We start from the raw sequence: 12,072 nt of genomic DNA on the forward strand, positions 1-12,072 counted from the left end.
TTCAAGAGAAGGGATATCATCAAAGAAAACGACTTTGGAGGTGGAGTTGGGTAAAGTTTTAGTCCCTCACTGCACAGTTGGTTACCTCTACTCCAACTCCTATTTCCCTTAAAGTTCTTCGTTGTTCTTGGCAGAGCTCTCTGAGATCCGCAGATACCAGAAAAGAACCAAGAGTTCTTTAATTACCGGCTGGATAATGGGAACACGGCCTCTTCTAGAGTGAATGTTTTGCTTCTTGCCTCCTCCACCACCTCCCCTTCCCCAACAACACTGGAAGCAGTTATTCCTCTGTGAGTTGGTATTCCTCGAGAGCTGACATAAATTGTTACCAAAGTGGAGTCTTTTTTCTCAGCATTAGGGACATTTTCCCTGGATGGGAAGAGCACAGGGGATCATGTTGGAGGGAGAGGTGAGGAGGGCAGCAAGGAACAAGAGGACTAACCAGGAAAAGCTGGAGTATAGGTCAAATGAAACCAAACAGAGAGAACTGGTTTTCCTTGGAAAACAATTCTGACCTAGCTTTGTCCATTTTCCTTCCCACCCCTTTCCCCCACATGAGATGTGAGGTTGAGAGGTTGCATGGGAAATTGGGGTGATGGAAGGCATGTGTTTGGAAGCTGACCAGGAGAAAGAGTTATCTATCAGGCAGTGCTCAGGGAAGGAAGAGTAGGGAATGGTAAATTTAAAATCAGAAGTATCAGGATGCCTGGGTGGCTCTGTTGGTTGATCATCTAACTCTTGATTTTGGCTCAGGTCATGATCCCAGTGTTCATGGGTTCAAGCCCCTCATGGGGCTCCGCGCTGACAGTGCAGAGCCTGCTTGAGATTCTGTCTCCCTCTCTCTTAGCCCCTCCCCACTTGTTCTCTATCTCTCAGAATAAAATTTTTAAAAAATAAAAAATAAAATCACAATTATCACAGGGCCATTTGTCCTTCAAAGTCATAGAGGTCCAAGAGGCTATGGGTCCTGGGGCTCAAAGAGGGAGACTTTATTATAGCCAAGTAGCAGGCTATCCAGGGGCATGTTAAGGAGCAATGTATGGAAGGGAGTGGGAGGAGTCCTAGGGCGCCTATTTTCAAGGGAAAGAGCCAAAAAGCGAGTTAAGCTAGAACATTAAAGACGAGGGACACTTGCTCTCCTATAACTCAGCATCTGTCAACACTCCCATTACCAGGTGCTATTTCCAGAGTCCCGGGCCTAGCGGAGGAAAAGGGAGGGGCCCTGGTGCAAAGACGGAGGGAGACGCGTTGAGCTCCTCCCCCCGCCCAGCTGCAGTTCCAGAGTTTCGCCACTCTGGGTCTCCCGAGCTCAACCACAGCCCTAGAGTAAGGAAGGAAGAGAGAGAACCTCCAGAGGACAGCGTGAGACGTCATTGACAACCCTGCTCAGAGAGGTGACCTGGAGGTCATCTGCTCTGAAGCTGCAGACCCTTCGCATGGCCGTTGGGAAGGCATCCAGCCTCAACCCTTCTCTCTGAAAAGGACTTGTGGCGCTGGGAACTAGCTCCCCACCTCTTACCCTCACCCTCTTCTCTGTGTTCATTTCCTCCCCCGCGTGTTTCCTTCCCTTCTCGCTGTCCTCTGGGTGGGAGCACCACCACTATCTCCCCCCAACCCCCCAGCCTGTCAGAGTCCTGAGGAATGCTCTCACCCTGGCTGGGTGCCAGGCTGTGGACTTCCTGGGCTTTGGGGGTGGGGCTTGGCGGAGGGGAAGCCCTTTGGAGAGAGAGAGCCATCCAGTCCGGCACTGCCTGCGTGCTCTCCCTCCCCTTCATGAGCTCGGGCTCGCTCGCTCACACGCCCTCTCTCCCTCCCTCCCTGCCCCCCCCCCCCCCCCCCCAAGTAAAAGGCTCATCTATCATTCTCTGTCACCACCACCTAATTTCTCCCCCTACAATAGCATTTCCTTGCCAGGGCAAAACATCCACAATCTGGAGGCGATGGGCATGCTAAATACTGTGGTTTATAGTGAGAGAGAGGGAAAACACCTATTTCAGAACCTGCCTTCCTGTGCCAGGAGCCTGTAGCTGGAAGGAGAGGTTCAACTGCCAGGGTCCTGAGGTAAGGGGGTTTGTAAATGATAATTCGGTTGTGGGGCTTCTTCTGGATACTTCTCAGAACCTCAGATCTAAAAAAATTACATGGGTCTCTATATAGTAAAGCTTCGGAGTAGATTTCTGCATATCTGACCACCTCTCCTCAGCCTTCATATCCTGAAATAAATCAGCTGAAATCTGAACTCACTGGTCCACATCAAGGCCAAGGTAATCTTTCCAGCCAGATGCAGCAGACTAGGGTGAGTTCAGCAAGAATGGGGAGCAGGCAGAAACCACTTCCAAATCTAGCGAATAGAGGTCAGACCTGTCAGAGACCTCTGGCTCCTATCCAAGAGGTCACTGCTCAGAAATGTTTTTGTATGTGAGGTTTGGATTGTCTTCTGCCGTTGTCCACAAATGACAAAGTGAGAACTCAGTCCTGCAGTACCCCCTGCCTTGCAGTCCCTCAGTGCCACTTTTGCAGCCTGTCTCCCTGACGTCATCTGCAGACCTGTGCCAGATTCCCAAGTTCCTATCTTGAAACCTCAGCCCCCACACCCAGGACCTAGGGGAGAGCTGATGTAGGTCACTGCGGCTGAGCCTGCAGGGCTGTCTGCTCCTTGAGCCCAGAGCCTTTCAGGCACAGAGAGGAACCCTTGCAGAGAGAAGTGAGAGAAAGATCTCTGTGAGAACCAGAGGAAAGCGTATTCCTCAAAAAATGAACTGGGGGAGGGGGCAGCACCTGGGTGGCTCAATCTGTTAAGCGTCCGACTTCAACTCAGGTCATGATCTCAGGGTTCATGAGTTCGAGCCTCGCATCGGGCTTTGTGCTGACGGCTCAGAGCCTGGAGCCTGCTTCGAATTCTGTGACTCCCTCACTCTCTGTCTCTCTCTCTCTCAAAAATAGATTAGCATTAAAAAATTAAAGAAAAAAATGAAGCTGAAGCAGGGAGAGGCCAGGAGTCAACGAGTCATGGTTGAGACAGTAATGGGAGCTCTGCTCTTAAGGGACAATGTGTGATGGAGGAGAAGAGGTCACAGGAGAGGGGCTGTGCCTTACCCTTGTCCTGTTTGCCTGTGAAAGGAAGCCCTTCTGATCTGAAGTCCATTCCCCCATTTCGCCTTGGTTTGGTGCAGGTTTCATTCTCAGGAGCCTTTGTGATTTGCCTTAGAGACCCTCTGCTTCCTCTGGTCACAGTTTCTGGGTCTCAGGAAGCTGGAGTAGGCCAGAATTGTCCCCACCCTCCCCCATTGAAAGACTTTTCCTGCTTGTTATCTGTTAAACTCATTTTGCCTGGGGTACTTCCACCCCTCTGAGACCTCTTTCCTTTTCTTGGCTCTCCCTACCCCTGTCTCTGAAATCCCCAGGAGCGTGTGTGTGTGTGTGTGTGTGTGTGTGTGTGTGCGCGTGCACGCGTGTGCATGTGCATGTGCATGGTGCTCGTATTCTCTTAGTTATGCATGGGGAGTCAAGGACCTATGCTCTAACTAGCTTGGGGTTCCCATGGCCAGCAAAAATAGACAAAGGACCAATTTCTACTTCCAGCCTCCAAACAATTTAAACCACAATCAACTGTTCTAAATAAAGCTTCACAACAGGGAGAAAAGTAGATAAGATGAAGAAAGGATAAATAATTACCTCCCTAGCCTTCACTTTCTTTATTCTTCCCTAGTACCATCCCCTCCCTTTTCCTACTACTCACCTGCTCTCATTTCCAGAATCCTCGCACATAGTAGGCACTCGATAAACGCTTTTTATACTGTCAAACTGAATCTGGTTGTGCTCTCTGGCCAAACTTAGATGAAGAAGCACAAAAGGGGAAAGTGGATCCTGGGCTACATCCTGCAGGACTGATTTGCTAGGGAACAAAGACCTCAGAGCAGTGCTTCTCAGACCTGAGCATGCATCTGAATCACCTGCAGGGCTGGTGACAACCCAGATTGCTGGGCTCTACCCCCAGAGTTTCTGATTCAGTAGGCCTGGGGCGGGACCTGAGAATTTGTATTTCTTTTTTTTTTTTTTTTTTTTTTTAACATTTATTTATTTTTGAGACAGAGAGAGACAGAGCATGAACAACGGGGAAGGGTCAGAGAGAGAGGGAGACACAGAATCTGAAACGGGCTCCAGGCTCCGAGCCATCAGCCCAGAGCCTGACGCGGGGCTCGAACTCACGGACCGCGAGATCGTGACCTGGCTGAAGTCGGACGCTTAACCGACTGCGCCACCCAGGCGCCCCGAGAATTTGTATTTCTAACAGGTTCTCAGGTGATGCTGACCCCACTACAATCCTGGACCACCAGTGGATCCTGAGAACCACTGTGTTAGGGAAGCATAGCCCCTTGCCCCAGTGCTCACCATGGGGACCTGGTTGGTTTCCAATATTACGTAGTTTAAGAGGAAGAAACAGGTGAGAATTGAAAACACGTGACTCCTGCTCAGCCCTCAACCCCAACATGTATAGGGATCTAAGAAAGATAGGGCAAGGGTGAGAAGAAGTCTGTGTCAGACTGATTATCTCTTCTATGTCATTTAAAATGGTCTGTCGACTCCATCCTTGTTAAAAGTCACTTCCCAAAAACATGTTTTGCAGCAGCAGCAAAGGAGCACTAGGAATTTCCTGTGGCAAGGCAGCACCAGCATGGGGAGGGGAGAGGCAGGGCTCAGAGAGAGCCTTCCCTTGGCTTGGGCAGGGCCACGTGCCCCACCCCCTCGCTTGCACATGTCTCCGCCACCACCGCCGCAGCAGCCGGGCTGTTTATGAGCGAGTTGTTGTGGTAGAAATGGAGCAGGCTGCACATGCCCAGGCCATGTGACCCTGCAGCCCGCGTGAGCCTTGCCGGCACAAACACCCTCGGCCCTGTCCTCCATGGGCCAGAAAAACAGGAGAAAAGATGGGGAAGGAGCAAAAGGGCACTAGGCTCCCTTCTCCTTATCTCCCAGCTTTTTATTCTGCTTTTGCCTCCTTTTGTTTCTCCTGAGCCACTGGGGGAGCAAATACCCAGGAAAGAAAGAAGGTTTCCCCAGGCATATTCTCCTCCCAGGCAGCCCCTTGGCGTATATACAGCCCAGCGCCTTAGGCCCCAGATGACAAAGGGCCTCCCCAAGCCAAGAGCACAGAGTGGCCACCGTACCCTTGGAGTTGATGTGCTAATGTCAGCCCAGGGCCAAGACTTGGTATCCCTGTAGCCTGGGTTCCCAAAATCAGACTGCCTGGTCCCCTTTTTCTAGGAAGGAGGATGCCACACAGACATGCAGCAAGTGCCTATTCCAGGATTAGAACAAAGAGAGTTCAGGGATTTGTGGGGTCAGGGACACGAAGCCAGGGTTCTTTCTGCAGCAGTGGTCTGCGGGACAGGAGAAGGAAAGTCTCTTTGCCAATGGGGGATAGGGAGGCACTGAGGGCAGGGTGGGGGCTGGGGGGATCTGGAAGAATTTCACACTAACCCCTGTCCGGGCTGGAGAACAAACACTAATGTGAAAAAGCTCAGCCTCCATGCCTCATGGAAGTGTCCCCTCCCATCCACCTGGCCCTCCCAGCCCCATAGAGTCCTTCTCTCAGGACTAACCCCAAACCCCCCACTTCAGCCCTCTGCTCCGGCCCCCTGCCCGTGACCCCGTTTCTGAGCAGCAGTGCCTCTTGCTGGGATATGAGACCATGCCGGAGTCAGGCGGACAGTAGGTTACCAGGAACAAGCAAATGAAGTGAGCACGACCCACATTTCCTCATCGCACCAAAACTTCGCAGATCCTGCATTGCAGAGCTAGTGCTTTTTTTTTTTTTTTTTAATCTCTGCTGGGCCCCTACACAAGTCTGCATTTTTGCAACCAGCACAGATTTTTTTTTTCAGGGTGCAAACTGCGCATTCTAATGAGCCAAAGCTCCTTCCTGTGGCATTGAAAATCTCTTTGGCAAATTGCTTCTCCCCCCTTCACCCCCCCCCCAATTTAGAAGAAGGGGGGGATCCCAAATTCGCAAAGTCTCATCCTCTCTCTCTCTCTCTCTCCTTCTCCTGCACCCCTCCCCCAAGATACTGCAGTCTTTCCGGCCCAACTCACAGCTGCAGACTAGGGGAGAGGGATGGGAGGAGGGAAAATGAGCTTTCCTTCTTTCCATGCAGTATGAGCTGGAGGGGCGGGGGTTGCTTTTTTCTTGGGCAGCCCATTACACCCCCCCTCTTCCCTTCCCATCCCAGCCAGTGTTTATGTAAGCCTCCTAGAAGCTACACATGGCCCCTAATGTCTGCCCAGGCCATGGCTCCTCTGAGGTCCATCCTGCTCACAAGGACTGTCATGAGCCTCTGGCCTCCCTGGGCAGCTACACAGAGATCTGCCGTGGCCCAAGAAATGGGGAGACATTGGATAGAGAGTTTGAGCTAGAGCTTGTGGTAATAGGTGGAAACAGAGGCAGGCACACAGGTCCCCGCCCCCCCACTCCCTACACACACTTCCCTGCATTTGCGTCCTACACAGGCTCAAGGACAGACAACAGGTCATTGCCTTGCCGGACCTGGACCTGGAAGAGAAAACCACCAGTAGGCTCCAGCAGCAACATAGCAAAGGTTGGACAAGATGGCCTTGGCATAGCATGTGCTGGCTGCCACCACCCCCAACCCGGGAGGAGGACCCCCATGCCAGAAAGAGGATGATCTGAGACCTAGTCTTCTACTGCCAAGGACAGCCCATGCACCTCCTGGATCCTGTGATGCGAGTGGGATCCTGGGCTCTGGAAGGAGAATCCTCCTTCCGGTTCCCCAAAGCATCTACTGCAGAAGCATTGGCCTAGGATGGTGGATGACTCTCGAAGGACTGTACTTAGAAGTGCACATTGCTCAAGCAGGTAAATGGAGAAGTGGGATGTTATTCCTAAGTAGTTTGTACACAATTTCTTTAGAGGCCTTCCCCACTCTCATTGAACTAATCCATTCTTTTTCATTTTTTTAATTAAAATTTTTTATTTTATTTATTATTATTTTTTACAACATAGTGATTCAACATTTATACACATTACAAAGTGCTCACCACGATAAGCATAGTTACCATCTGTCACTGTACGAAGTTATATGAGCTAAACTATTCTTTTTTTTTTTTAATTTTTTTTTCAACGTTTTTTATTTATTTTTGGGACAGAGAGAGACAGAGCATGAACGGGGGAGGGGCAGAGAGAGAGGGAGACACAGAATCGGAAACAGGCTCCAGGCTCCAAGCCATCAGCCCAGAGCCTGACGCGGGGCTCGAACTCACAGACCGCGAGATCGTGACCTGGCTGAAGTCGGACACTTAACCGACTGCGCCACCCAGGCACCCCTAAACTATTCTTAATATATCCCCTGAAGGAAATACCATGGTGCATTAAAGGGCCCTGGTCTCCCTGCCCCCTCCCCTTGTCACCAGCTGTGGATCCCAAAGTCAGAGGTAGAGAAGAGGGCTCAGATGCCTGCTTCGGTGACTCACCTCTGTAGCAGTCTATGTGGAAATGTGTTTGCTATCTGTTTGCTGCACCCTATTCTGGCCCCTGTCTACCTTTATAACCACATAAGGAGAATGTGGAGGGAGAGAGGGGAGAGTACAAGGGAAAAGGAAATGTGGCTCTGGGAAGGTGAGGTACTAATGGGGCCAAGGACAGGGGAGCTTCAAGTATCTCTTCTGGTTGACACCCCACACTTCGAAGTAGCACTATTGCTTAGGAAACACTGGGATGTGCTTGCTGCTCAGACGTGTCAATGTTTCAGTCAAAGTGATCATTCTCTCCAGGAAAGACAGTCTTGCTAGTGGGAACAGTTGTATCCTCAGACCTGGGGTCCGATTTCCAGCACTCCTGTCTTCATTGTGACATTGACAGTGGTAGTCCCAAGAGAGAGTTGGGGGAGTTTTAGCCTCTCCAAAAATCTCCATTTTTTTTGATGTGACATAGTCTTTTATTTTTATTTATTTTTTTTATTTTAGAGAGAGAGAATGCATGCATGCCTGCACACACTCAGGGTTGGGAGAGGGGCAGAGGGAGGGAGAGAGAGAAAAAGAGAGAGAGAAAAAGAGAGAGAGAGAGAGAGAGAGAGAGAGAGAGAGAGAGAGAGAGAGAGAATCCCAAGCAGGCTCCATGCTTAGTGTGGAGCCTGACACAGGGCTTGATCCCACACTCCCTGGGATCATGACCTGAGCCGAAATCAAGAGTCAGATGCTCAATCGACTGAGCCACCCAGGCACCCCTGATGTGACATCCTCTCAATCTGCAGTGTTTCACTCCAAATACAGTTTTCAGACAAATCAGCTAGTGTCTGCCTCTTCCCAGGCAAGCTAACAAACGTCTCAAAGTTTCAGGTTCCTGTCTCTAAAATAAGAATGGGACTTGTAGCATTGTGTCATTATGTATATTAAATGAAATAATATATACAAAACACTTAGCACAGTGCCTGGCATACAGTTGGTGCTTAATACATGCTTATTATTTCCTCTCCTTGAAGAAAGGAGTGGTGTAAGGATAGAATCTGAGATAAAACACATCCATGGAACCCAGCCCTGGACCATGCTTCACCCTCTCTTTCTCCAGTTCCCCCAACGAACAAATCAGCTCAGACTTAGACCCTCCTGTGGCATGTTCTTGAAATTCTCCCCAAGATATCAATGCTTTGGGTAGGTGAAGAAAAGCCAGCTGGGCCTTTAGAGAATAGGAAAAGATTCTAGGAGGGCAAGGCATGAGTCTCTCCCAGGCACATGGCTGCTTCCCTGATTCTGGGGGAATCCCCAGGGTTTCTGACCCAGGTTTGCATGACCTAGGCAGGGAGGTTACTCCCCTGGGCAATGGTTTGCTTGGTGAGAAAGGAGGGGGAAGGGAAGGCACCTAAGGAAGTCTGACCTGGTTTCCAGCAAGGACCCACCCTCAGTCAGTCAGTCAAGCAGTCAGCCCAAGATTTAGGCCACCCAGGATTTGTACAGGCGTTGCCCTGTTACCCAGAACAACACACTGGCAAGGAGCACAGATTCTGGGTCAAACACACACACATCTATGCACACTCACACCATTCACACTTACACACTCACACGGGCAGTGCAGTCTCTCACTCATAAGATCACATGCATACTCTGACGAGAGTTTTAGAGCTCTTGATCCCTTTTCTTTCCTCTGCTTTCTCTATGCTGTCCACTCCCCCCAACCCCAGTCCAAAGAAATCCAGGAGAATTAAAGAATATTTGGGAACACACACACACACACACACACACACACACACACACACACACAGAGGATCTAATCCTGCCCCCAAATGGGGAGGTCAGTCCTCAGAATCCCAGACCCTGAGGAATCTGAGTGGAAGTGTGTGCAACATGGAGCCAGGGCTGTGCTTCCTGTGCTGGATCTTCGATATGCATCCATTCCACACAGTTCTAGTCTGAGCACTGTTTATTAAGAGTCCAGTTCCTTCTTGGGCTGAATTTGGCTATAGGCAGAACAGTGTGTGTGTGTGTGTGTGTGTGTGTGTGTGTGTGTGTGTGTGTGTGTAGAAGTGAACTGGAATGTCCAGCTGGCAGGGGGAGGGGGGGGGTGGGGAGGCTGTGTTGAAATGCACCTGTTGTCTTAAGGTCAAGGTTGAGGTCAAAGAGAGGCCAAAGCTAGATTCTAGTCTGTGTCTCCAAAGGCCAGACAACTCAGCTTTTTCTCCCTCCCTTTGGTGCCTCTGGGTCCCATAGGTCTCTGTCTTTCTCCCAGTAGCTACTGGCAGAGAGAGGAACGTGGGGGGGGGGGGTAGGGGGAGATAGCCTAGAAGCTTCTGGAACCAAGGACGAGTCTTGCCTCTTGATTCTTCTGTATCCTTCCCTCCAATTGTAGAAGGAATATCCCAAAGTTGCCTCTTTGTCAGGGAAGAAAAAGGGGGCCCTATAAGAAGTGCTACGGAGGAAGGAGGGAGCAGAGGTAACCCCCCTCCCTTGCTCCCTCCCTCCCAAGCCTCCGCCTTCATACCTCACTTAGACTGCAAAACAACCCAGCTCCTTGCCAAGAGTTAGGCTGACTGAATTTCAACTCTCCTTGCCTCTGCTTCCTCTTCCCCCTCACTGGCTGCAACTTCAGGGAGAGAGTCTTGACCCCTGGCCCTTTCCCTATAGGGAAAAAGACCAACAAATAGAACAGGAGGTGGGTGGGATCACAAGCAAGGAACAGAGCTGTGGGCCTCAGGGAGGGTCCAGGACAACTGGGAGTGTGTTGGTGTTGGTACTTGGGCTGGTGGGGCACTAGAGGTCATGCCCAGAGCCCTGATTTTGAATCCAGCCCTGGCAGATACTTGAGCCCTGGCCCTGCTTCTGATGGAAGAGTCAGGACAGGCTCAGAGAGCATGCAGCTTACCTCCTAGCTTTCCCTCCAGAGCCCAGCAGGGGGGGGGGGGGGGGGGGAGGGGAGAAGGCTGAGTTCAGAACCAAGCTTTCCTGAAAAGCCTCTTTCCCTGTTTGTCCTAGCCCCTCCCAGTTTCTCCCACGCTGTGTTACAGCTTTCCAGCTCTGGGCCAGAAGGCCAGGGCAGGCCAGGGAAGCACCCCCTGTCTTCTCTCTCCCACATTTTTGGGCGGAGGGAATAAAGTAAAAGCCCAGACCATTCTAAGGAGCCCATTTTAGGGAGCACATCTCCCTAAAGGGTCTCCTAAAGGGAGTCAAAGGGTCAGTGATCAAGCCAGCTACTCAGTCACCTCTCAGTCAACCTCACAGCCCTCTCAGTTCCTCTCAGTTCACTCAACTCCTCACCACCCAGCTTCCTCCTTCCTTGGCACCCACACTCCTCCTTTTCTCTACCTCTTTGCTGACTGTCAAGTTTCCAGGCATCCACCAGTGCTGCTCCAGGCGCTGTCTGTGAACAAGTGGGGAAGGGCTTCCTGTGAGGGAAAACCCTCCCTCCAAGGACTGGGACTGAGGAGGAAATTAGCAGGAAGCAGCAGGTGGCTCAGCCTCACTTGGTTGCTTGGAGAAGAGGCCCCCATCTCTCCCCACAGTCCACGTCCTCAAGTGGGAGACATCTATTTTCACCAGTGGGGCAATCGCTGCTTTGAGGGGGGCCATTTCTAACCCCTTGTTCAGTGTTTCCCTGTGTGTCTGCTCATCTCCCTGATGTTTGGGAGGGCAGAGGGAACTAGGAATGAACGTCTGACCTTGGGCCACCCACTTCTTCTAAGGCTCATTTTCCTCTTACTGAGGAAAGGATACTGAGGAAGGGGTGGTGGTGGTGAAGATGATCTTCATGTTCCCTCCTGAGTTCCCTTCTGTGGGATCTGCATGCTGCACTCAAGCACTGGTGGTGGTGGGGGTGTCACTCTGCCCCCTGCCTCACCTCAGCCCCATTACTTTAGGATCTTAAAAAGCACTTTCACCATAAAGTTCCCTTCCCTGGTCCTTTTTATTTCCCAGACAAAAGGAAATGACTCACCCCAAAGTCACCTCGAATGAGTGAGGTGGTGTCATACAAGCAGACAGGGAGTCCCCAGAGACAACCTCACCCGCATGGCAGCTCCTCCTTCCTTAGGGATGCTCTCCCTAAGGAGAATAAAAGGAAAAAGGGGTCACATTTCCTTTTGGTCCCTGGACTTGGCCCTGCAGCAGAAATTCATCTTAAGCTCTTGACTTTGGGGATATCTCCCTCCCCTACTGGTCATATCTCCTTGTGTCACTAGTAACCTCAAGGCGAGGTCAGTCCGGCAATCACGTGAAGCCCTCACGTTTGCAAGGTTTGCAGAAAGAGCCTGTTAGCTTTGATCTCCCGGGGAACAGCCAAGCTTGCCAGTCCCTCCCCAGGAATTCACATGCCTCTGCCATACAGGCTTTCCAAACACGCCACCCTGACTCTTCAGGGCACACCCGACCCGACCCGGCTCTTAGCTCCTCCCCGGGTCCCAGCAATCGCTTTTGCAAAGCAGAAAGGGGGAAATACACGCAGTCCGCCCACTTTGCCAGTGGACTACAAATCCCGATAGGCTTGGCGTTACGCAGGCGCACGGAGCTCAACGTGCCTGCTGCTGGAAAAGTGTGTCACTGGGGCACGAGGCGCTCCCTCGGATCACATGG

The 12,072-nt window shown here is 51.2% G+C and overlaps 1 long non-coding RNA gene across 1 annotated transcript; it reads left to right on the forward strand.

The window, feature by feature from the left end:
* Positions 1 to 91: 91 nt before the first annotated feature.
* Positions 92 to 7,083, forward strand: LOC131497761 (uncharacterized). Its single transcript, XR_009255129.1, has 3 exons — positions 92 to 290; positions 1,176 to 2,061; positions 6,508 to 7,083. It is a non-coding gene; the product is annotated as an uncharacterized LOC131497761 (long non-coding RNA).
* Positions 7,084 to 12,072: the final 4,989 nt, after the last annotated feature.

This window comes from Neofelis nebulosa, chromosome 16 (assembly GCF_028018385.1).
Source record: "Neofelis nebulosa isolate mNeoNeb1 chromosome 16, mNeoNeb1.pri, whole genome shotgun sequence".
Taxonomy (NCBI): domain Eukaryota; kingdom Metazoa; phylum Chordata; class Mammalia; order Carnivora; family Felidae; genus Neofelis; species Neofelis nebulosa.